A 20,729-nucleotide genomic window follows, 5' to 3' on the forward strand; every position below is an offset into this window, starting at 1 on the left:
GGTAAGTTTTTAGGTGACGGCTAGTGTGTCTGTTTGACCTCTTCCAAATGTCTGTACTGTCAATAAAGAGAAAAAAGTTTCCAATTTAAAAAGCTAGAGAATAAAAACAATTTGCCAGTAATGGGAAAAACCTACAGCACCTGGTGTTCCCATGTGGTCTCCCACCCAAGTACTAACCAGGCCCAACACTGCTTAGCTTCCAAGATCAGACGAGATTGGGCGTATCCAATGTGGTATGGCTGTAGGTGAGATACAGGCACTTTTTTGCCCTCTTCTACTTCTATAACCAGGTAAGCTAATAAAAAAGTTTCCTAACTATATTGGCTTACTGAAAAAAATCATGTGTTGGTAATGTAAAAAGACCTACAGGACATGATATTAGCAGGTGGTCTCAAATTAAACTACTAAAGAGGCTCAACACTGTTTAGCTGCCAAAAGCAGTTGGAATTGGGCCTAAACAGTGTGGTAAGTTTTTAGGTGATGGCTATTGTGTCTGTTTGACCTCTTCCAAATGTCTGTACTGTCAATAAAGAGAAAAAAGTTTCCAATTTAAAAAGCTAGAGACTAAAAACAATTTTCCAGTAATGGGAAAAACCGAAAGCACCTGGTGTTCCCATGTGGTCTCCCACCCAAGTACTAACAAGGCCCAACACTGCTTAGCTTACAAGATCAGACGAGATTGGGCGTATCCAATGTGGTATGGCTGTAGGTGAGATACAGGCACTTTTTTGCCATCTTCTACTTCTATAACCAGGTAAGCTAATAAAAAAGTTTCCTAACTATATTGGCTTACTGAAAAAAATCATGTGTTGGTAATGTAAAAAGACCTACAGGACATGATATTAGCAGGTGGTCTCAAATTAAACTACTAAAGAGGCTCAACACTGTTTAGCTGCCAAAAAAAGTTGGAATTGGGCCTAAACAGTGTGGTAAGTTTTTAGGTGACGGCTATTGTGTCTGTTTGACCTCTTCCAAATGTCTGTACTGTCAATAAAGAGAAAAAAGTTTCCAATTTAAAAAGCTAGAGAATAAAAACAATTTGCCAGTAATGGGAAAAACCTACAGCACCTGGTGTTCCCATGTGGTCTCCCACCCAAGTACTAACCAGGCCCAACACTGCTTAGCTTCCAAGATCAGACGAGATTGGGCGTATCCAATGTGGTATGGCTGTAGGTGAGATACAGGCACTTTTTTGCCCTCTTCTACTTCTATAACCAGGTAAGCTAATAAAAAAGTTTCCTAACTATATTGGCTTACTGAAAAAAATCATGTGTTGGTAATGTAAAAAGACCTACAGGACATGATATTAGCAGGTGGTCTCAAATTAAACTACTAAAGAGGCTCAACACTGTTTAGCTCCCAAAAGCAGTTGAAATTGGTCCTAAACAGTGTGGTAAGTTTTTAGGTGATGGCTATTGTGTCTGTTTGACCTCTCCCAAATGTCTGTATTGGCAATAAAAATAAAAAGTTTCCAATTTAAATAGCAAGAGAATAAAAACAATTTGCCATTAATGGGAAAAAACCTACAGCACCTGGTGTTCCCATGTGGTCTCCCACCCAAGTACTAACCAGGCCCAACACCGCTTAGCTTCCAAGATCAGATGAGATTGGGCGTATCCAATGTGGTATGGCTGTAGGTGAGATACAGGCACTTTTTTGCCCTCTTCTACTTCTATAACCAGGTAAGCTAATAAAAAAGTTTCATAACTGTATTGTCTTACTGAAAAAAATCATGTGTTGGTAATGTAAAAAGACCTACAGGACATGATATTAGCAGGTGGTCTCAAATTAAACTACCTAAGAGGCTCAACACTGTTTAGCTCCCAAAAGCAGTTGGAATTGGGCCTAAGCAGTGTGGTAAGTTTTTAGGTAATGGCTATTGTGTCTGTTTGACCTCTTCCAAATGTCTGTACTGTCAATAAAGAGAAAAAAGTTTAAAATTTAAAAAGCTAGAGAATAAAAACAATTTGCCAGTAATTGTAAAAACCTACAGCACCTGGTGTTCCCGTGTGGTCTCCCACCCAAGTACTAACCAGGCCCAACACTGCTTAGCTTCCAAGATCAGACGAGATTGGGCGTATCCAATGTGGTATGGCTGTGGGTGAGATCAGGACACTTTTTTGCCCTCTTCTACTTCTATAACCAGGTAAGCTAATAAAAAAGTTTCCTAACTGTATTGCCTTACTGAAAAAAATCATGTGTTGGTAATGTAAAAAGACCTACAGGACATGATATTAGCAGGTGGTCTCAAATTAAACTACTAAAGAGGATCAACACTGTTTAGCTGCCAAAAGCAGTTGGAATTGGGCCTAAACAGTGTGGTAAGTTTTTAGGTGATGGCTATTGTGTCTGTTTGACCTGTCCCAAATGTCTGTATTGGCAATAAAAATAAAAAGTTTCCAATTTAAAAAGCTAGAGAATAAAAACAATTTGCCAGTAATGGGAAAAACCTACAGCACCTGGTGTTCCCATGTGGTCTCCCACCCAAGTACTAACCAGGCCAAACACTGCTTAGCTTCCAAGATCAGACGAGATTGGGCGTATCCAATGTGGTATGGCTGTAGGTGAGATACACGCACTTTTTTGCCATCTTCTACTTCTATAGCCAGGTAAGCTAATAAAAAAGTTTCCTAACTATATTGGCTTACTGAAAAAAAGCATGTGTTGGTAATGTAAAAAGACCTACAGGACATGATATTAGCAGGTGGTCTCAGATTAAACTACTAAAGAGGCTCAACAATGTTTAGCTCCCAAAAGCAGTTGGAATTGGGCCTAAACAGAGTGGTAAGTTTTTAGGTGATGGCTATTGTGTCTGTTTGACCTGTCCCAAATGTCTGTATTGGCAATAAAAATAAAAAGTTTCCAATTTAAATAGCAAGAGAATAAAAACAATTTGCCATTAATGGGAAAAAACCTACAGCACCTGGTGTTCCCATGTGGTCTCCCACCCAAGTACTAACCAGGCCCAACACTGCTTAGCTTCCAAGATCAGACGAGATTGGGCGTATCCAATGTGGTATGGCTGTAGGTGAAATACAGGCACTTTTTTGCCCTCTTCTACTTCTATAACCAGGTAAGCTAATAAAAAAGTTTAATAACTATATTGGCTTACTGAAAAAAATCAGGTGTTGGTAATGTAAAAAGACCTACAGGACATGATATTAGCAGGTGGTCTCAAATTAAACTACTAAAGAGGCTCAACACTGTTTAACTCCCAAAAGCAGTTGGAATTGGGCCTAAACAGTGTGGTAAGTTTTTAGGTGATGGCTATTGTGTCTGTTTGACCTGTCCCAAATGTCTGTATTGGCAATAAAAATAAAAAGTTTCCAATTTAAATAGCAAGAGAATAAAAACAATTTGCCATTAATGGGAAAAAACCTACAGCACCTGGTGTTCCCATGTGGTCTCCCACCCAAGTACTAACCAGGCCCAACACTGCTTAGCTTCCAAGATCAGACGAGATTGGGAGTATCCAATGTGGTATGGCTGTAGGTGAGATACAGGCACTTTTTTGCCCTCTTCTACTTCTATAACCAGGTAAGCTAATAAAAAAGTTTCCTAACTATATTGCCTTACTGAAAAAAATCATGTGTTGGTAATGTAAAAAGACCTACAGGACATGATATTAGCAGGTGGTCTCAAATTAAACTACTAAAGAGTCTCAACACTGTTTAGCTGCCAAAAGCAGTTGGAATTGGGCCTAAACAGTGTGGTAAGTTTTTAGGTGATGGCTATTGTGTCTGTTTGACCTCTTCCAAATGTCTGTACTGTCAATAAAGAAAAAAAAGTTTCCAATTTAAAAATCTAGAGAATAAAAACAATTTGCCAGTAATGGGAAAAACCTACAGCACCTGGTGTTCCCATGTGGTCTCCCACCCAAGTACTAACCAGGCCCAACACTGCTTAGCTTCCAAGATCAGACGAGATTGGGCGTATCCAATGTGGTATGGCTGTAGGTGAGATACAGGTACTTTTTTGCCCTCTTCTACTTCTATAACCAGGTAAGCTAATAAAAAAGTTTCCTAACTATATTGGCTTACTGAAAAAAATCATGTGTTGGTAATGTAAAAAGACCTACAGGACATGATATTAGCAGGTGGTCTCAAATTAAACTACTAAAGAGGCTCAACACTGTTTAGCTCCCAAAAGCAGTTGGAATTGGGCCTAAACAGTGTGGTAAGTTTTTAGGTGATGGCTATTGTGTCTGTTTGACCTGTCCCAAATGTCTGTATTGGCAATAAAAATAAAAAGTTTCCAATTTAAATAGCTAGAGAATAAAAACAATTTGCCATTAATGGGAAAAAACCTACAGCACCTGGTGTTCCCATGTGGTCTCCCACCCAAGTACTAACCAGGCCCAACACTGCTTAGCTTCCAAGATCAGACGAGATTGGGAGTATCCAATGTGGTATGGCTGTAGGTGAGATACAGGCACTTTTTTGCCCTCTTCTACTTCTATAACCAGGTAAGCTAATAAAAAAGTTTCCTAACTATATTGGCTTACTGAAAAAAATCATGTGTTGGTAATGTAAAAAGACCTACAGGACATGATATTAGCAGGTGGTCTCAAATTAAACTACTAAAGAGGCTCAACACTGTTTAGCTCCCAAAAGCAGTTGGAATTGGGCCTAAACAGTGTGGTAAGTTTTTAGGTGATGGCTATTGTGTCTGTTTGACCTGTCCCAAATGTCTGTATTGGCAATAAAAATAAAAAGTTTCCAATTTAAATAGCTAGAGAATAAAAACAATTTGCCATTAATGGGAAAAAACCTACAGCACCTGGTGTTCCCATGTGGTCTCCCACCCAAGTACTAACCAGGCCCAACACTGCTTAGCTTCCAAGATCAGACGAGATTGGGAGTATCCAATGTGGTATGGCTGTAGGTGAGATACAGGCACTTTTTTGCCCTCTTCTACTTCTATAACCAGGTAAGCTAATAAAAAGTTTCCTAACTATATTGGCTTACTGAAAAAATTATGTGTTGGTAATGTAAAAAGACCTACAGGACATGATATTAGCAGGTGGTCTCAAATTAAACTACTAAAGAGGTTTAACACTGTTTAGCTCCCAAAAGCAGTTGGAATTGGGCCTAAACAGTGTGGTAAGTTTTTAGATGATGGCTATTGTGTCTGTTTGACCTGTCCCAAATGTCTGTATTGGCAATAAAAATAAAAAGTTTCCAATTTAAATAGCAAGAGAATAAAAACAATTTGCCATTAATGGGAAAAAACCTACAGCACCTGGTGTTTCCATGTGGTCTCCCACCCAAGTACTAACCAGGCCCAACACTGCTTAGCTTCCAATATCAGACGAGATTGGGCATATCCAATGTGGTATGGCTGTAGGTGAGATACCGGCACTTTTTTGCCCTCTTCTACTTCTATAACCAGGTAAGCTAATAAAAAAGTTTCCTAACTGTATTGCCTTACTGAAAAAAAATCATGTGTTGGTAATGTAAAAAGACCTACAGGACATGATATTAGCAGGTGGTCTCAAATTAAACTACTAAAGAGGCTCAACACTGTTTAGCTGCCAAAAGCAGTTGGAATTGGGCCTAAACAGTGTGGTAAGTTTTTAGGTGATGGCTATTGTGTCTGTTTGACCTCTTCCAAATGTCTGTACTGTCAATAAAGAGAAAAAAGTTTCCAATTTAAAAAGCTAGAGAATAAAAACAATTTGCCAGTAATGGGAAAAACCTACAGCACCTGGTGTTCCCATGTGGTCTCCCACCCAAGTACTAACCAGGCCCAACACTGCTAAGCTTCCAAGATCAGACGAGATTGGGCGTATCCAATGTGGTATGGCTGTAGGTGAAATACAGGCACTTTTTTGCCCTCTTCTACTTCTATAACCAGGTAAGCTAATAAAAAAGTTTAATAACTATATTGGCTTACTGAAAAAAATCAGGTGTTGGTAATGTAAAAAGACCTACAGGACATGATATTAGCAGGTGGTCTCAAATTAAACTACTAAAGAGGCTCAACACTGTTTAACTCCCAAAAGCAGTTGGAATTGGGCCTAAACAGTGTGGTAAGTTTTTAGGTGATGGCTATTGTGTCTGTTTGACCTGTCCCAAATGTCTGTATTGGCAATAAAAATAAAAAGTTTCCAATTTAAATAGCAAGAGAATAAAAACAATTTGCCATTAATGGGAAAAAACCTACAGCACCTGGTTTTCCCATGTGGTCTCCCACCCAAGTACTAACCAGGCCCAACACTGCTTAGCTTCCAAGATCAGACGAGATTGGGCGTATCCAATGTGGTATGGCTGTAGGTGAAATATCTGCTCTTTTTTGACCTCTTCTACTTCTATAACCAGGTAAACTAATAAAAAAGTTTCCTAACTGTATTGCCTTACTGAAAAAAATCATGTGTTGGTAATGTAAAAAGACCTACAGGACATGATATTAGCAGGTGGTCTCAAATTAAACTACTAAAGAGTCTCAACACTGTTTAGCTGCCAAAAGCAGCTGGAATTGGGCCTAAACAGTGTGGTAAGTTTTTAGGTGATGGCTATTGTGTCTGTTTGACCTCTTCCAAATGTCTGTACTGTCAATAAAGAAAAAAAAGTTTCCAATTTAAAAATCTAGAGAATAAAAACAATTTGCCAGTAATGGGAAAAACCTACAGCACCTGGTGTTCCCATGTGGTCTCCCACCCAAGTACTAACCAGGCCCAACACTGCTTAGCTTCCAAGATCAGACGAGATTGGGCGTATCCAATGTGGTATGGCTGTAGGTGAGATACAGGTACTTTTTTGCCCTCTTCTACTTCTATAACCAGGTAAGCTAATAAAAAAGTTTCCTAACTATATTGGCTTACTGAAAAAAATCAGGTGTTGGTAATGTAAAAAGACCTACAGGACATGATATTAGCAGGTGGTCTCAAATTAAACTACTAAAGAGGCTCAACACTGTTTAGCTCCCAAAAGCAGTTGGAATTGGGCCTAAACAGTGTGGTAAGTTTTTAGGTGATGGCTATTGTATCTGTTTGACCTGTCCCAAATGTCTGTATTGGCAATAAAAATAAAAAGTTTCCAATTTAAATAGCAAGAGAATTAAAACAATTTGCCATTAATGGTAAAAAAAACTACAGCACCTGGTGTTCCCATGTGGTCTCCCACCCAAGTACTAACCAGGCCCAACACTGCTTAGCTTCCAAGATCAGAAGAGATTGGGCGTATCCAATGTGGTATGGCTGTAGGTGAGATATTGGCACTTTTTTGCCCTCTTCTACTTCTATAACCAGGTAAGCTAATAAAAAAGTTTCCTAACTGTATTGCCTTACTGAAAAAAATCATGTGTTGGTAATGTAAAAAGACCTACAAGACATGATATTAGCAGGTGGTCTCAAATTAAACTACTAAAGAGGCTCAACACTGTTTAGCTGCCAAAAGAAGTTGGAATTGGGCCTAAACAGTGTGGTAAATTTTTAGGTGATGGCTATTGTGTCTGTTTGACCTCTTCCAAATGTCTGTACTGTCAATAAAGAGAAAAAAAGTTTCCAATTTAAAAAGCTAGAGAATAAAAACAATTTGCCAGTAATGGGAAAAACCTACAGCACCTGGTGTTCCCATGTGGTCTCCCACCCAAGTACTAACCAGGCCCAACACTGCTTAGCTTCCAAGATCAGACGAGATTGGGCGTATCCAATGTGGTATGGCTGTAGGTGAGATACAGGTACTTTTTTGCCCTCTTCTACTTCTATAACCAGGTAAGCTAATAAAAAAGTTTCCTAACTATATTGGCTTACTGAAAAAAATCATGTGTTGGTAATGTAAAAAGACCTACAGGACATGATATTAGCAGGTGGTCTCAAATTAAACTACTAAAGAGGCTCAACACTGTTTAGCTCCCAAAAGCAGTTGGAATTGGGCCTAAACAGTGTGGTAAGTTTTTAGGTGATGGCTATTGTGTCTGTTTGACCTGTCCCAAATGTCTGTATTGGCAATAAAAATAAAAAGTTTCCAATTTAAATAGCTAGAGAATAAAAACAATTTGCCATTAATGGGAAAAAACCTACAGCACCTGGTGTTCCCATGTGGTCTCCCACCCAAGTACTAACCAGGCCCAACACTGCTTAGCTTCCAAGATCAGACGAGATTGGGAGTATCCAATGTGGTATGGCTGTAGGTGAGATACAGGCACTTTTTTGCCCTCTTCTACTTCTATAACCAGGTAAGCTAATAAAAAGTTTCCTAACTATATTGGCTTACTGAAAAAATTATGTGTTGGTAATGTAAAAAGACCTACAGGACATGATATTAGCAGGTGGTCTCAAATTAAACTACTAAAGAGGTTTAACACTGTTTAGCTCCCAAAAGCAGTTGGAATTGGGCCTAAACAGTGTGGTAAGTTTTTAGATGATGGCTATTGTGTCTGTTTGACCTGTCCCAAATGTCTGTATTGGCAATAAAAATAAAAAGTTTCCAATTTAAATAGCAAGAGAATAAAAACAATTTGCCATTAATGGGAAAAAACCTACAGCACCTGGTGTTTCCATGTGGTCTCCCACCCAAGTACTAACCAGGCCCAACACTGCTTAGCTTCCAATATCAGACGAGATTGGGCATATCCAATGTGGTATGGCTGTAGGTGAGATACCGGCACTTTTTTGCCCTCTTCTACTTCTATAACCAGGTAAGCTAATAAAAAAGTTTCCTAACTGTATTGCCTTACTGAAAAAAAATCATGTGTTGGTAATGTAAAAAGACCTACAGGACATGATATTAGCAGGTGGTCTCAAATTAAACTACTAAAGAGGCTCAACACTGTTTAGCTGCCAAAAGCAGTTGGAATTGGGCCTAAACAGTGTGGTAAGTTTTTAGGTGATGGCTATTGTGTCTGTTTGACCTCTTCCAAATGTCTGTACTGTCAATAAAGAGAAAAAAGTTTCCAATTTAAAAAGCTAGAGAATAAAAACAATTTGCCAGTAATGGGAAAAACCTACAGCACCTGGTGTTCCCATGTGGTCTCCCACCCAAGTACTAACCAGGCCCAACACTGCTAAGCTTCCAAGATCAGACGAGATTGGGCGTATCCAATGTGGTATGGCTGTAGGTGAAATACAGGCACTTTTTTGCCCTCTTCTACTTCTATAACCAGGTAAGCTAATAAAAAAGTTTAATAACTATATTGGCTTACTGAAAAAAATCAGGTGTTGGTAATGTAAAAAGACCTACAGGACATGATATTAGCAGGTGGTCTCAAATTAAACTACTAAAGAGGCTCAACACTGTTTAACTCCCAAAAGCAGTTGGAATTGGGCCTAAACAGTGTGGTAAGTTTTTAGGTGATGGCTATTGTGTCTGTTTGACCTGTCCCAAATGTCTGTATTGGCAATAAAAATAAAAAGTTTCCAATTTAAATAGCAAGAGAATAAAAACAATTTGCCATTAATGGGAAAAAACCTACAGCACCTGGTTTTCCCATGTGGTCTCCCACCCAAGTACTAACCAGGCCCAACACTGCTTAGCTTCCAAGATCAGACGAGATTGGGCGTATCCAATGTGGTATGGCTGTAGGTGAAATATCTGCTCTTTTTTGACCTCTTCTACTTCTATAACCAGGTAAACTAATAAAAAAGTTTCCTAACTGTATTGCCTTACTGAAAAAAATCATGTGTTGGTAATGTAAAAAGACCTACAGGACATGATATTAGCAGGTGGTCTCAAATTAAACTACTAAAGAGTCTCAACACTGTTTAGCTGCCAAAAGCAGTTGGAATTGGGCCTAAACAGTGTGGTAAGTTTTTAGGTGATGGCTATTGTGTCTGTTTGACCTCTTCCAAATGTCTGTACTGTCAATAAAGAAAAAAAAGTTTCCAATTTAAAAATCTAGAGAATAAAAACAATTTGCCAGTAATGGGAAAAACCTACAGCACCTGGTGTTCCCATGTGGTCTCCCACCCAAGTACTAACCAGGCCCAACACTGCTTAGCTTCCAAGATCAGACGAGATTGGGCGTATCCAATGTGGTATGGCTGTAGGTGAGATACAGGTACTTTTTTGCCCTCTTCTACTTCTATAACCAGGTAAGCTAATAAAAAAGTTTCCTAACTATATTGGCTTACTGAAAAAAATCAGGTGTTGGTAATGTAAAAAGACCTACAGGACATGATATTAGCAGGTGGTCTCAAATTAAACTACTAAAGAGGCTCAACACTGTTTAGCTCCCAAAAGCAGTTGGAATTGGGCCTAAACAGTGTGGTAAGTTTTTAGGTGATGGCTATTGTATCTGTTTGACCTGTCCCAAATGTCTGTATTGGCAATAAAAATAAAAAGTTTCCAATTTAAATAGCAAGAGAATTAAAACAATTTGCCATTAATGGTAAAAAAACTACAGCACCTGGTGTTCCCATGTGGTCTCCCACCCAAGTACTAACCAGGCCCAACACTGCTTAGCTTCCAAGATCAGAAGAGATTGGGCGTATCCAATGTGGTATGGCTGTAGGTGAGATATTGGCACTTTTTTGCCCTCTTCTACTTCTATAACCAGGTAAGCTAATAAAAAAGTTTCCTAACTGTATTGCCTTACTGAAAAAAATCATGTGTTGGTAATGTAAAAAGACCTACAAGACATGATATTAGCAGGTGGTCTCAAATTAAACTACTAAAGAGGCTCAACACTGTTTAGCTGCCAAAAGAAGTTGGAATTGGGCCTAAACAGTGTGGTAAATTTTTAGGTGATGGCTATTGTGTCTGTTTGACCTCTTCCAAATGTCTGTACTGTCAATAAAGAGAAAAAAAGTTTCCAATTTAAAAAGCTAGAGAATAAAAACAATTTGCCAGTAATGGGAAAAACCTACAGCACCTGGTGTTCCCATGTGGTCTCCCACCCAAGTACTAACCAGGCCCAACACTGCTTAGCTTCCAAGATCAGACGAGATTGGGCGTATACAATGTGGTATGGCTGTAGGTGAGATACAGGTACTTTTTTGCCCTCTTCTACTTCTATAACCAGGTAAGCTAATAAAAAAGTTTCCTAACTATATTGGCTTACTGAAAAAAATCATGTGTTGGTAATGTAAAAAGACCTACAGGACATGATATTAGCAGGTGGTCTCAAATTAAACTACTAAAGAGGCTCAACACTGTTTAGCTCCCAAAAGCAGTTGGAATTGGGCCTAAACAGTGTGGTAAGTTTTTAGGTGATGGCTATTGTGTCTGTTTGACCTGTCCCAAATGTCTGTATTGGCAATAAAAATAAAAAGTTTCCAATTTAAATAGCTAGAGAATAAAAACAATTTGCCATTAATGGGAAAAAACCTACAGCACCTGGTGTTCCCATGTGGTCTCCCACCCAAGTACTAACCAGGCCCAACACTGCTTAGCTTCCAAGATCAGACGAGATTGGGAGTATCCAATGTGGTATGGCTGTAGGTGAGATACAGGCACTTTTTTGCCCTCTTCTACTTCTATAACCAGGTAAGCTAATAAAAAAGTTTCCTAACTATATTGGCTTACTGAAAAAAATCATGTGTTGGTAATGTAAAAAGACCTACAGGACATGATATTAGCAGGTGGTCTCAAATTAAACTACTAAAGAGGCTCAACACTGTTTAGCTCCCAAAAGCAGTTGGAATTGGGCCTAAACAGTGTGGTAAGTTTTTAGGTGATGGCTATTGTGTCTGTTTGACCTGTCCCAAATGTCTGTATTGGCAATAAAAATAAAAAGTTTCCAATTTAAATAGCTAGAGAATAAAAACAATTTGCCATTAATGGGAAAAAACCTACAGCACCTGGTGTTCCCATGTGGTCTCCCACCCAAGTTCTAACCAGGCCCAACACTGCTTAGCTTCCAAGATCAGACGAGATTGGGAGTATCCAATGTGGTATGGCTGTAGGTGAGATACTGGCACTTTTTTGCCCTCTTCTACTTCTATAACCAGGTAAGCTAATAAAAAGTTTCCTAACTATATTGGCTTACTGAAAAAATTATGTGTTGGTAATGTAAAAAGACCTACAGGACATGATATTAGCAGGTGGTCTCAAATTAAACTACTAAAGAGGTTTAACACTGTTTAGCTCCCAAAAGCAGTTGGAATTGGGCCTAAACAGTGTGGTAAGTTTTTAGATGATGGCTATTGTGTCTGTTTGACCTGTCCCAAATGTCTGTATTGGCAATAAAAATAAAAAGTTTCCAATTTAAATAGCAAGAGAATAAAAACAATTTGCCATTAATGGGAAAAAACCTACAGCACCTGGTGTTTCCATGTGGTCTCCCACCCAAGTACTAACCAGGCCCAACACTGCTTAGCTTCCAATATCAGACGAGATTGGGCATATCCAATGTGGTATGGCTGTAGGTGAGATACCGGCACTTTTTTGCCCTCTTCTACTTCTATAACCAGGTAAGCTAATAAAAAAGTTTCCTAACTGTATTGCCTTACTGAAAAAAAATCATGTGTTGGTAATGTAAAAAGACCTACAGGACATGATATTAGCAGGTGGTCTCAAATTAAACTACTAAAGAGGCTCAACACTGTTTAGCTGCCAAAAGCAGTTGGAATTGGGCCTAAACAGTGTGGTAAGTTTTTAGGTGATGGCTATTGTGTCTGTTTGACCTCTTCCAAATGTCTGTACTGTCAATAAAGAGAAAAAAGTTTCCAATTTAAAAAGCTAGAGAATAAAAACAATTTGCCAGTAATGGGAAAAACCTACAGCACCTGGTGTTCCCATGTGGTCTCCCACCCAAGTACTAACCAGGCCCAACACTGCTAAGCTTCCAAGATCAGACGAGATTGGGCATATCCAATGTGGTATGGCTGTAGGTGAGATACAGGCACTTTTTTGCCATCTTCTACTTCTATAACCAGGTAAGCTAATAAAAAAGTTTCCTAACTATATTGGCTTACTGAAAAAAATCATGTGTTGGTAATGTAAAAAGACCTACAGGACATGATATTAGAAGGTGGTCTCAAATTAAACTACTAAAGAGGCTCAACACTGTTTAGCTCCCAAAAGCAGTTGGAATTGGGCCTAAACAGTGTGGTAAGTTTTTAGGTGATGGCTATTGTGTCTGTTTGACCTGTCCCAAATGTCTGTATTGGCAATAAAAATAAAAAGTTTCCAATTTAAATAGCAAGAGAATAAAAACAATTTGCCATTAATGGGAAAAAACCTACAGCACCTGGTGTTCCCATGTGGTCTCCCACCCAAGTACTAACCAGGCCCAACACTGCTTAGCTTCCAATATCAGACGAGATTGGGCATATCCAATGTGGTATGGCTGTAGGTGAGATATCGGCACTTTTTTGCCCTCTTCTACTTCTATAACCAGGTAAGCTAATAAAAAAGTTTCCTAACTGTATTGCCTTACTGAAAAAAAATCATGTGTTGGTAATGTAAAAAGACCTACAGGACATGATATTAGCAGGTGGTCTCAAATTAAACTACTAAAGAGGCTCAACACTGTTTAGCTGCCAAAAGCAGTTGGAATTGGGCCTAAACAGTGTGGTAAGTTTTTAGGTGATGGCTATTGTGTCTGTTTGACCTCTTCCAAATGTCTGTACTGTCAATAAAGAGAAAAAAGTTTCCAATTTAAAAAGCTAGAGAATAAAAACAATTTGCCAGTAATGGGAAAAACCTACAGCACCTGGTGTTCCCATGTGGACTCCCACCCAAGTACTAACCAGGCCCAACACTGCTTAGCTTCCAAGATCAGACGAGATTGGGCGTATCCAATGTGGTATGGCTGTAGGTGAGATACTGGCAGTTTTTTGCCCTCTTCTACTTCTATAACCAGGTAAGCTAATAAAAAAGTTTCCTAACTATATTGGCTTACTGAAAAAAATCATGTGTTGGTAATGTAAAAAGACAAACAGGACATGATATTAGCAGGTGGTCTCAAATTAAACTACTAAAGAGGCTCAACACTGTTTAGCTCCCAAAAGCAGTTGGAATTGGGCCTAAACAGTGTGGTAAGTTTTTAGGTGATGGCTATTGTATCTGTTTGACCTGTCCCAAATGTCTGTATTGGCAATAAAAATAAAAAGTTTCCAATTTAAATAGCAAGAGAATAAAAACAATTTGCCATTAATGGGAAAAAACCTACAGCACCTGGTGTTCCCATGTGGTCTCCCACCCAAGAACTAACCAGGCCCAACACTGCTTAGCTTCCAAGATCAGACGAGATTGGGCATATCCAATGTGGTATGGCTGTAGGTGAGATATAGGCACTTTTTTGCCCTTTTCTACTTCTATAACCAGGTAAGCTAATAAAAAGGTTTCCTAACTATATTGGCTTACTGAAAAAAATCATTTGTTGGTAATGTAAAAAGACCTACAAGACATGATATTAGCAGGTGGTCTCAAATTAAACTACTAAAGAGGCTCAACACTGTTTAGCTGCCAAAAGAAGTTGGAATTGGGCCTAAACAGTGTGGTAAATTTTTAGGTGATGGCTATTGTGTCTGTTTGACCTCTTCCAAATGTCTGTACTGTCAATAAAGAGAAAAAAAGTTTCCAATTTAAAAAGCTAGAGAATAAAAACAATTTGCCAGTAATGGGAAAAACCTACAGCACCTGGTGTTCCCATGTGGTCTCCCACCCAAGTACTAACCAGGCCCAACACTGCTTAGCTTCCAAGATCAGACGAGATTGGGCGTATCCAATGTGGTATGGCTGTAGGTGAGATACAGGTACTTTTTTGCCCTCTTCTACTTCTATAACCAGGTAAGCTAATAAAAAAGTTTCCTAACTATATTGGCTTACTGAAAAAAATCATGTGTTGGTAATGTAAAAAGACCTACAGGACATGATATTAGCAGGTGGTCTCAAATTAAACTACTAAAGAGGCTCAACACTGTTAACTCCCAAAAGCAGTTGGAATTGGGCCTAAACAGTGTGGTAAGTTTTTAGGTGATGGCTATTGTGTCTGTTTGACCTGTCCCAAATGTCTGTATTGGCAATAAAAATAAAAAGTTTCCAATTTAAATAGCTAGAGAATAAAAACAATTTGCCATTAATGGGAAAAAACCTACAGCACCTGGTGTTCCCATGTGGTCTCCCACCCAAGTACTAACCAGGCCCAACACTGCTTAGCTTCCAAGATCAGACGAGATTGGGAGTATCCAATGTGGTATGGCTGTAGGTGAGATACAGGCACTTTTTTGCCCTCTTCTACTTCTATAACCAGGTAAGCTAATAAAAAAGTTTCCTAACTATATTGGCTTACTGAAAAAATTATGTGTTGGTAATGTAAAAAGACCTACAGGACATGATATTAGCAGGTGGTCTCAAATTAAACTACTAAAGAGGTTTAACACTGTTTAGCTCCCAAAAGCAGTTGGAATTGGGCCTAAACAGTGTGGTAAGTTTTTAGATGATGGCTATTGTGTCTGTTTGACCTGTCCCAAATGTCTGTATTGGCAATAAAAATAAAAAGTTTCCAATTTAAATAGCAAGAGAATAAAAACAATTTGCCATTAATGGGAAAAAACCTACAGCACCTGGTGTTTCCATGTGGTCTCCCACCCAAGTACTAACCAGGCCCAACACTGCTTAGCTTCCAATATCAGACGAGATTGGGCATATCCAATGTGGTATGGCTGTAGGTGAGATACCGGCACTTTTTTGCCCTCTTCTACTTCTATAACCAGGTAAGCTAATAAAAAAGTTTCCTAACTGTATTGCCTTACTGAAAAAAAATCATGTGTTGGTAATGTAAAAAGACCTACAGGACATGATATTAGCAGGTGGTCTCAAATTAAACTACTAAAGAGGCTCAACACTGTTTAGCTGCCAAAAGCAGTTGGAATTGGGCCTAAACAGTGTGGTAAGTTTTTAGGTGATGGCTATTGTGTCTGTTTGACCTCTTCCAAATGTCTGTACTGTCAATAAAGAGAAAAAAGTTTCCAATTTAAAAAGCTAGAGAATAAAAACAATTTGCCAGTAATGGGAAAAACCTACAGCACCTGGTGTTCCCATGTGGTCTCCCACCCAAGTACTAACCAGGCCCAACACTGCTAAGCTTCCAAGATCAGACGAGATTGGGCGTATCCAATGTGGTATGGCTGTAGGTGAAATACAGGCACTTTTTTGCCCTCTTCTACTTCTATAACCAGGTAAGCTAATAAAAAAGTTTAATAACTATATTGGCTTACTGAAAAAAATCAGGTGTTGGTAATGTAAAAAGACCTACAGGACATGATATTAGCAGGTGGTCTCAAATTAAACTACTAAAGAGGCTCAACACTGTTTAACTCCCAAAAGCAGTTGGAATTGGGCCTAAACAGTGTGGTAAGTTTTTAGGTGATGGCTATTGTGTCTGTTTGACCTGTCCCAAATGTCTGTATTGGCAATAAAAATAAAAAGTTTCCAATTTAAATAGCAAGAGAATAAAAACAATTTGCCATTAATGGGAAAAAACCTACAGCACCTGGTTTTCCCATGTGGTCTCCCACCCAAGTACTAACCAGGCCCAACAATGCTTAGCTTCCAAGATCAGACGAGATTGGGCGTATCCAATGTGGTATGGCTGTAGGTGAAATATCTGCTCTTTTTTGACCTCTTCTACTTCTATAACCAGGTAAACTAATAAAAAAGTTTCCTAACTGTATTGCCTTACTGAAAAAAATCATGTGTTGGTAATGTAAAAAGACCTACAGGACATCATATTAGCAGGTGGTCTCAAATTAAACTACTAAAGAGTCTCAACACTGTTTAGCTGCCAAAAGCAGTTGGAATTGGGCCTAAACAGTGTGGTAAGTTTTTAGGTGATGGCTATTGTGTCTGTTTGACCTCTTCCAAATGTCTGTACTGTCAATAAAGAAAAAAAAGTTTCCAATTTAAAAATCTAGAGAATAAAAACAATTTGCCAGTAATGGGAAAAACCTACAGCACCTGGTGTTCCCATGTGGTCTCCCACCCAAGTACTAACCAGGCCCAACACTGCTTAGCTTCCAAGATCAGACGAGATTGGGCGTATCCAATGTGGTATGGCTGTAGGTGAGATACAGGTACTTTTTTGCCCTCTTCTACTTCTATAACCAGGTAAGCTAATAAAAAAGTTTCCTAACTATATTGGCTTACTGAAAAAAATCAGGTGTTGGTAATGTAAAAAGACCTACAGGACATGATATTAGCAGGTGGTCTCAAATTAAACTACTAAAGAGGCTCAACACTGTTTAGCTCCCAAAAGCAGTTGGAATTGGGCCTAAACAGTGTGGTAAGTTTTTAGGTGATGGCTATTGTATCTGTTTGACCTGTCCCAAATGTCTGTATTGGCAATAAAAATAAAAAGTTTCCAATTTAAATAGCAAGAGAATTAAAACAATTTGCCATTAATGGTAAAAAAAACTACAGCACCTGGTGTTCCCATGTGGTCTCCCACCCAAGTACTAACCAGGCCCAACACTGCTTAGCTTCCAAGATCAGAAGAGATTGGGCGTATCCAATGTGGTATGGCTGTAGGTGAGATATTGGCACTTTTTTGCCCTCTTCTACTTCTATAACCAGGTAAGCTAATAAAAAAGTTTCCTAACTGTATTGCCTTACTGAAAAAAATCATGTGTTGGTAATGTAAAAAGACCTACAAGACATGATATTAGCAGGTGGTCTCAAATTAAACTACTAAAGAGGCTCAACACTGTTTAGCTGCCAAAAGAAGTTGGAATTGGGCCTAAACAGTGTGGTAAATTTTTAGGTGATGGCTATTGTGTCTGTTTGACCTCTTCCAAATGTCTGTACTGTCAATAAAGAGAAAAAAAGTTTCCAATTTAAAAAGCTAGAGAATAAAAACAATTTGCCAGTAATGGGAAAAACCTACAGCACCTGGTGTTCCCATGTGGTCTCCCACCCAAGTACTAACCAGGCCCAACACTGCTTAGCTTCCAAGATCAGACGAGATTGGGCGTATCCAATGTGGTATGGCTGTAGGTGAGATACAGGTACTTTTTTGCCCTCTTCTACTTCTATAACCAGGTAAGCTAATAAAAAAGTTTCCTAACTATATTGGCTTACTGAAAAAAATCATGTGTTGGTAATGTAAAAAGACCTACAGGACATGATATTAGCAGGTGGTCTCAAATTAAACTACTAAAGAGGCTCAACACTGTTTAGCTCCCAAAAGCAGTTGGAATTGGGCCTAAACAGTGTGGTAAGTTTTTAGGTGATGGCTATTGTGTCTGTTTGACCTGTCCCAAATGTCTGTATTGGCAATAAAAATAAAAAGTTTCCAATTTAAATAGCTAGAGAATAAAAACAATTTGCCATTAATGGGAAAAAACCTACAGCACCTGGTGTTCCCATGTGGTCTCCCACCCAAGTACTAACCAGGCCCAACACTGCTTAGCTTCCAAGATCAGACGAGATTGGGAGTATCCAATGTGGTATGGCTGTAGGTGAGATACAGGCACTTTTTTGCCCTCTTCTACTTCTATAACCAGGTAAGCTAATAAAAAAGTTTCCTAACTATATTGGCTTACTGAAAAAAATCATGTGTTGGTAATGTAAAAAGACCTACAGGACATGATATTAGCAGGTGGTCTCAAATTAAACTACTAAAGAGGCTCAACACTGTTTAGCTCCCAAAAGCAGTTGGAATTGGGCCTAAACAGTGTGGTAAGTTTTTAGGTGATGGCTATTGTGTCTGTTTGACCTGTCCCAAATGTCTGTATTGGCAATAAAAATAAAAAGTTTCCAATTTAAATAGCTAGAGAATAAAAACAATTTGCCATTAATGGGAAAAAACCTACAGCACCTGGTGTTCCCATGTGGTCTCCCACCCAAGTACTAACCAGGCCCAACACTGCTTAGCTTCCAAGATCAGACGAGATTGGGAGTATCCAATGTGGTATGGCTGTAGGTGAGATACAGGCACTTTTTTGCCCTCTTCTACTTCTATAACCAGGTAAGCTAATAAAAAGTTTCCTAACTATATTGGCTTACTGAAAAAATTATGTGTTGGTAATGTAAAAAGACCTACAGGACATGATATTAGCAGGTGGTCTCAAATTAAACTACTAAAGAGGTTTAACACTGTTTAGCTCCCAAAAGCAGTTGGAATTGGGCCTAAACAGTGTGGTAAGTTTTTAGATGATGGCTATTGTGTCTGTTTGACCTGTCCCAAATGTCTGTATTGGCAATAAAAATAAAAAGTTTCCAATTTAAATAGCAAGAGAATAAAAACAATTTGCCATTAATGGGAAAAAACCTACAGCACCTGGTGTTTCCATGTGGTCTCCCACCCAAGTACTAACCAGGCCCAACACTGCTTAGCTTCCAATATCAGACGAGATTGGGCATATCCAATGTGGTATGGCTGTAGGTGAGATACCGGCACTTTTTTGCCCTCTTCTACTTCTATAACCAGGTAAGCTAATAAAAAAGTTTCCTAACTGTATTGCCTTACTGAAAAAAAATCATGTGTTGGTAATGTAAAAAGACCTACAGGACATGATATTAGCAGGTGGTCTCAAATTAAACTACTAAAGAGGCTCAACACTGTTTAGCTGCCAAAAGCAGTTGGAATTGGGCCTAAACAGTGTGGTAAGTTTTTAGGTGATGGCTATTGTGTCTGTTTGACCTCTTCCAAATGTCTGTACTGTCAATAAAGAGAAAAAAGTTTCCAATTTAAAAAGCTAGAGAATAAAAACAATTTGCCAGTAATGGGAAAAACCTACAGCACCTGGTGTTCCCATGTGGTCTCCCACCCAAGTACTAACCAGGCCCAACACTGCTAAGCTTCCAAGATCAGACGAGATTGGGCATATCCAATGTGGTATGGCTGTAGGTGAGATACAGGCACTTTTTTGCCATCTTCTACTTCTATAACCAGGTAAGCTAATAAAAAAGTTTCCTAACTATATTGGCTTACTGAAAAAAATCATGTGTTGGTAATGTAAAAAGACCTACAGGACATGATATTAGAAGGTGGTCTCAAATTAAACTACTAAAGAGGCTCAACACTGTTTAGCTCCCAAAAGCAGTTGGAATTGGGCCTAAACAGTGTGGTAAGTTTTTAGGTGATGGCTATTGTGTCTGTTTGACCTGTCCCAAATGTCTGTATTGGCAATAAAAATAAAAAGTTTCCAATTTAAATAGCAAGAGAATAAAAACAATTTGCCATTAATGGGAAAAAACCTACAGCACCTGGTGTTCCCATGTGGTCTCCCACCCAAGTACTAACCAGGCCCAACACTGCTTAGCTTCCAATATCAGACGAGATTGGGCATATCCAATGTGGTATGGCTGTAGGTGAGATATCGGCACTTTTTTGCCCTCTTCTACTTCTATAACCAGGTAAGCTAATAAAAAAGTTTCCTAACTGTATTGCCTTACTGAAAAAAAATCATGTGTTGGTAATGTAAAAAGACCTACAGGACATGATATTAGCAGGTGGTCTCAAATTAAACTACTAAAGAGGCTCAACACTGTTTAGCTGCCAAAAGCAGTTGGAATTGGGCCTAAACAGTGTGGTAAGTTTTTAGGTGATGGCTATTGTGTCTGTTTGACCTCTTCCAAATGTCTGTACTGTCAATAAAGAGAAAAAAGTTTCCAATTTAAAAAGCTAGAGAATAAAAACAATTTGCCAGTAATGGGAAAAACCTACAGCACCTGGTGTTCCCATGTGGACTCCCACCCAAGTACTAACCAGGCCCAACACTGCTTAGCTTCCAAGATCAGACGAGATTGGGCGTATCCAATGTGGTATGGCTGTAGGTGAGATACTGGCAGTTTTTTGCCCTCTTCTACTTCTATAACCAGGTAAGCTAATAAAAAAGTTTC

The 20,729-nt window shown here is 38.8% G+C and overlaps 44 non-coding genes and 1 pseudogene across 44 annotated transcripts; all 45 read right to left on the reverse strand.

Moving 5' to 3' along the window:
• Positions 1-128: 128 nt before the first annotated feature.
• LOC146037355 (5S ribosomal RNA) lies at positions 129-247 on the reverse strand. Its single transcript, XR_014461038.1, has one exon. It is a non-coding gene; the product is annotated as a 5S ribosomal RNA (ribosomal RNA).
• Positions 248-592: 345 nt separating this feature from the next.
• On the reverse strand, positions 593-711 carry LOC146039758 (5S ribosomal RNA; annotated as a pseudogene).
• Positions 712-1,056: 345 nt separating this feature from the next.
• Positions 1,057-1,175, reverse strand: LOC146037357 (5S ribosomal RNA). Its single transcript, XR_014461040.1, has one exon. It is a non-coding gene; the product is annotated as a 5S ribosomal RNA (ribosomal RNA).
• Positions 1,176-1,520: 345 nt separating this feature from the next.
• On the reverse strand, positions 1,521-1,639 carry LOC146037535 (5S ribosomal RNA). The gene has a single exon (XR_014461203.1). It is a non-coding gene; the product is annotated as a 5S ribosomal RNA (ribosomal RNA).
• A 345-nt stretch (positions 1,640-1,984) lies between these two features.
• On the reverse strand, positions 1,985-2,103 carry LOC146038658 (5S ribosomal RNA). The gene has a single exon (XR_014462232.1). It is a non-coding gene; the product is annotated as a 5S ribosomal RNA (ribosomal RNA).
• A 344-nt stretch (positions 2,104-2,447) lies between these two features.
• LOC146038741 (5S ribosomal RNA) lies at positions 2,448-2,566 on the reverse strand. The gene has a single exon (XR_014462307.1). It is a non-coding gene; the product is annotated as a 5S ribosomal RNA (ribosomal RNA).
• Positions 2,567-2,911: 345 nt separating this feature from the next.
• On the reverse strand, positions 2,912-3,030 carry LOC146037358 (5S ribosomal RNA). The gene has a single exon (XR_014461041.1). It is a non-coding gene; the product is annotated as a 5S ribosomal RNA (ribosomal RNA).
• Positions 3,031-3,375: 345 nt separating this feature from the next.
• On the reverse strand, positions 3,376-3,494 carry LOC146037543 (5S ribosomal RNA). The gene has a single exon (XR_014461210.1). It is a non-coding gene; the product is annotated as a 5S ribosomal RNA (ribosomal RNA).
• A 345-nt stretch (positions 3,495-3,839) lies between these two features.
• On the reverse strand, positions 3,840-3,958 carry LOC146037359 (5S ribosomal RNA). The gene has a single exon (XR_014461042.1). It is a non-coding gene; the product is annotated as a 5S ribosomal RNA (ribosomal RNA).
• A 345-nt stretch (positions 3,959-4,303) lies between these two features.
• On the reverse strand, positions 4,304-4,422 carry LOC146037544 (5S ribosomal RNA). Its single transcript, XR_014461211.1, has one exon. It is a non-coding gene; the product is annotated as a 5S ribosomal RNA (ribosomal RNA).
• A 345-nt stretch (positions 4,423-4,767) lies between these two features.
• On the reverse strand, positions 4,768-4,886 carry LOC146037545 (5S ribosomal RNA). The gene has a single exon (XR_014461212.1). It is a non-coding gene; the product is annotated as a 5S ribosomal RNA (ribosomal RNA).
• A 343-nt stretch (positions 4,887-5,229) lies between these two features.
• On the reverse strand, positions 5,230-5,348 carry LOC146039448 (5S ribosomal RNA). The gene has a single exon (XR_014462952.1). It is a non-coding gene; the product is annotated as a 5S ribosomal RNA (ribosomal RNA).
• A 346-nt stretch (positions 5,349-5,694) lies between these two features.
• Positions 5,695-5,813, reverse strand: LOC146038647 (5S ribosomal RNA). Its single transcript, XR_014462222.1, has one exon. It is a non-coding gene; the product is annotated as a 5S ribosomal RNA (ribosomal RNA).
• Positions 5,814-6,158: 345 nt separating this feature from the next.
• Positions 6,159-6,277, reverse strand: LOC146037430 (5S ribosomal RNA). Its single transcript, XR_014461107.1, has one exon. It is a non-coding gene; the product is annotated as a 5S ribosomal RNA (ribosomal RNA).
• A 345-nt stretch (positions 6,278-6,622) lies between these two features.
• Positions 6,623-6,741, reverse strand: LOC146037361 (5S ribosomal RNA). The gene has a single exon (XR_014461043.1). It is a non-coding gene; the product is annotated as a 5S ribosomal RNA (ribosomal RNA).
• Positions 6,742-7,087: 346 nt separating this feature from the next.
• LOC146038382 (5S ribosomal RNA) lies at positions 7,088-7,206 on the reverse strand. Its single transcript, XR_014461978.1, has one exon. It is a non-coding gene; the product is annotated as a 5S ribosomal RNA (ribosomal RNA).
• A 346-nt stretch (positions 7,207-7,552) lies between these two features.
• Positions 7,553-7,671, reverse strand: LOC146037362 (5S ribosomal RNA). Its single transcript, XR_014461044.1, has one exon. It is a non-coding gene; the product is annotated as a 5S ribosomal RNA (ribosomal RNA).
• Positions 7,672-8,016: 345 nt separating this feature from the next.
• LOC146037546 (5S ribosomal RNA) lies at positions 8,017-8,135 on the reverse strand. Its single transcript, XR_014461213.1, has one exon. It is a non-coding gene; the product is annotated as a 5S ribosomal RNA (ribosomal RNA).
• Positions 8,136-8,478: 343 nt separating this feature from the next.
• On the reverse strand, positions 8,479-8,597 carry LOC146039449 (5S ribosomal RNA). The gene has a single exon (XR_014462953.1). It is a non-coding gene; the product is annotated as a 5S ribosomal RNA (ribosomal RNA).
• Positions 8,598-8,943: 346 nt separating this feature from the next.
• LOC146038648 (5S ribosomal RNA) lies at positions 8,944-9,062 on the reverse strand. Its single transcript, XR_014462223.1, has one exon. It is a non-coding gene; the product is annotated as a 5S ribosomal RNA (ribosomal RNA).
• Positions 9,063-9,407: 345 nt separating this feature from the next.
• Positions 9,408-9,526, reverse strand: LOC146037442 (5S ribosomal RNA). Its single transcript, XR_014461118.1, has one exon. It is a non-coding gene; the product is annotated as a 5S ribosomal RNA (ribosomal RNA).
• Positions 9,527-9,871: 345 nt separating this feature from the next.
• LOC146037363 (5S ribosomal RNA) lies at positions 9,872-9,990 on the reverse strand. The gene has a single exon (XR_014461045.1). It is a non-coding gene; the product is annotated as a 5S ribosomal RNA (ribosomal RNA).
• A 345-nt stretch (positions 9,991-10,335) lies between these two features.
• On the reverse strand, positions 10,336-10,454 carry LOC146038383 (5S ribosomal RNA). The gene has a single exon (XR_014461979.1). It is a non-coding gene; the product is annotated as a 5S ribosomal RNA (ribosomal RNA).
• A 346-nt stretch (positions 10,455-10,800) lies between these two features.
• On the reverse strand, positions 10,801-10,919 carry LOC146037671 (5S ribosomal RNA). The gene has a single exon (XR_014461326.1). It is a non-coding gene; the product is annotated as a 5S ribosomal RNA (ribosomal RNA).
• Positions 10,920-11,264: 345 nt separating this feature from the next.
• LOC146037547 (5S ribosomal RNA) lies at positions 11,265-11,383 on the reverse strand. Its single transcript, XR_014461214.1, has one exon. It is a non-coding gene; the product is annotated as a 5S ribosomal RNA (ribosomal RNA).
• Positions 11,384-11,728: 345 nt separating this feature from the next.
• On the reverse strand, positions 11,729-11,847 carry LOC146039043 (5S ribosomal RNA). Its single transcript, XR_014462583.1, has one exon. It is a non-coding gene; the product is annotated as a 5S ribosomal RNA (ribosomal RNA).
• Positions 11,848-12,190: 343 nt separating this feature from the next.
• Positions 12,191-12,309, reverse strand: LOC146039450 (5S ribosomal RNA). Its single transcript, XR_014462954.1, has one exon. It is a non-coding gene; the product is annotated as a 5S ribosomal RNA (ribosomal RNA).
• A 346-nt stretch (positions 12,310-12,655) lies between these two features.
• LOC146039039 (5S ribosomal RNA) lies at positions 12,656-12,774 on the reverse strand. Its single transcript, XR_014462579.1, has one exon. It is a non-coding gene; the product is annotated as a 5S ribosomal RNA (ribosomal RNA).
• A 345-nt stretch (positions 12,775-13,119) lies between these two features.
• On the reverse strand, positions 13,120-13,238 carry LOC146038917 (5S ribosomal RNA). Its single transcript, XR_014462467.1, has one exon. It is a non-coding gene; the product is annotated as a 5S ribosomal RNA (ribosomal RNA).
• A 346-nt stretch (positions 13,239-13,584) lies between these two features.
• On the reverse strand, positions 13,585-13,703 carry LOC146037910 (5S ribosomal RNA). The gene has a single exon (XR_014461546.1). It is a non-coding gene; the product is annotated as a 5S ribosomal RNA (ribosomal RNA).
• Positions 13,704-14,048: 345 nt separating this feature from the next.
• LOC146038946 (5S ribosomal RNA) lies at positions 14,049-14,167 on the reverse strand. The gene has a single exon (XR_014462495.1). It is a non-coding gene; the product is annotated as a 5S ribosomal RNA (ribosomal RNA).
• Positions 14,168-14,513: 346 nt separating this feature from the next.
• Positions 14,514-14,632, reverse strand: LOC146037364 (5S ribosomal RNA). Its single transcript, XR_014461046.1, has one exon. It is a non-coding gene; the product is annotated as a 5S ribosomal RNA (ribosomal RNA).
• Positions 14,633-14,976: 344 nt separating this feature from the next.
• Positions 14,977-15,095, reverse strand: LOC146037549 (5S ribosomal RNA). The gene has a single exon (XR_014461215.1). It is a non-coding gene; the product is annotated as a 5S ribosomal RNA (ribosomal RNA).
• A 344-nt stretch (positions 15,096-15,439) lies between these two features.
• Positions 15,440-15,558, reverse strand: LOC146039451 (5S ribosomal RNA). Its single transcript, XR_014462955.1, has one exon. It is a non-coding gene; the product is annotated as a 5S ribosomal RNA (ribosomal RNA).
• A 346-nt stretch (positions 15,559-15,904) lies between these two features.
• On the reverse strand, positions 15,905-16,023 carry LOC146038649 (5S ribosomal RNA). Its single transcript, XR_014462224.1, has one exon. It is a non-coding gene; the product is annotated as a 5S ribosomal RNA (ribosomal RNA).
• A 345-nt stretch (positions 16,024-16,368) lies between these two features.
• On the reverse strand, positions 16,369-16,487 carry LOC146037627 (5S ribosomal RNA). Its single transcript, XR_014461287.1, has one exon. It is a non-coding gene; the product is annotated as a 5S ribosomal RNA (ribosomal RNA).
• Positions 16,488-16,832: 345 nt separating this feature from the next.
• Positions 16,833-16,951, reverse strand: LOC146037365 (5S ribosomal RNA). The gene has a single exon (XR_014461047.1). It is a non-coding gene; the product is annotated as a 5S ribosomal RNA (ribosomal RNA).
• Positions 16,952-17,297: 346 nt separating this feature from the next.
• LOC146038384 (5S ribosomal RNA) lies at positions 17,298-17,416 on the reverse strand. The gene has a single exon (XR_014461980.1). It is a non-coding gene; the product is annotated as a 5S ribosomal RNA (ribosomal RNA).
• Positions 17,417-17,762: 346 nt separating this feature from the next.
• LOC146037366 (5S ribosomal RNA) lies at positions 17,763-17,881 on the reverse strand. Its single transcript, XR_014461048.1, has one exon. It is a non-coding gene; the product is annotated as a 5S ribosomal RNA (ribosomal RNA).
• A 345-nt stretch (positions 17,882-18,226) lies between these two features.
• Positions 18,227-18,345, reverse strand: LOC146037550 (5S ribosomal RNA). The gene has a single exon (XR_014461216.1). It is a non-coding gene; the product is annotated as a 5S ribosomal RNA (ribosomal RNA).
• Positions 18,346-18,690: 345 nt separating this feature from the next.
• On the reverse strand, positions 18,691-18,809 carry LOC146037551 (5S ribosomal RNA). Its single transcript, XR_014461217.1, has one exon. It is a non-coding gene; the product is annotated as a 5S ribosomal RNA (ribosomal RNA).
• Positions 18,810-19,152: 343 nt separating this feature from the next.
• On the reverse strand, positions 19,153-19,271 carry LOC146039452 (5S ribosomal RNA). Its single transcript, XR_014462956.1, has one exon. It is a non-coding gene; the product is annotated as a 5S ribosomal RNA (ribosomal RNA).
• Positions 19,272-19,617: 346 nt separating this feature from the next.
• Positions 19,618-19,736, reverse strand: LOC146039040 (5S ribosomal RNA). Its single transcript, XR_014462580.1, has one exon. It is a non-coding gene; the product is annotated as a 5S ribosomal RNA (ribosomal RNA).
• Positions 19,737-20,081: 345 nt separating this feature from the next.
• On the reverse strand, positions 20,082-20,200 carry LOC146038918 (5S ribosomal RNA). Its single transcript, XR_014462468.1, has one exon. It is a non-coding gene; the product is annotated as a 5S ribosomal RNA (ribosomal RNA).
• A 346-nt stretch (positions 20,201-20,546) lies between these two features.
• Positions 20,547-20,665, reverse strand: LOC146037911 (5S ribosomal RNA). Its single transcript, XR_014461547.1, has one exon. It is a non-coding gene; the product is annotated as a 5S ribosomal RNA (ribosomal RNA).
• Between the last annotated feature and the right edge of the window lie 64 nt (positions 20,666-20,729).

Source organism: Crinia signifera, chromosome 9 (assembly GCF_055691185.1).
Source record: "Crinia signifera chromosome 9, ASM5569118v1, whole genome shotgun sequence".
Taxonomy (NCBI): domain Eukaryota; kingdom Metazoa; phylum Chordata; class Amphibia; order Anura; family Myobatrachidae; genus Crinia; species Crinia signifera.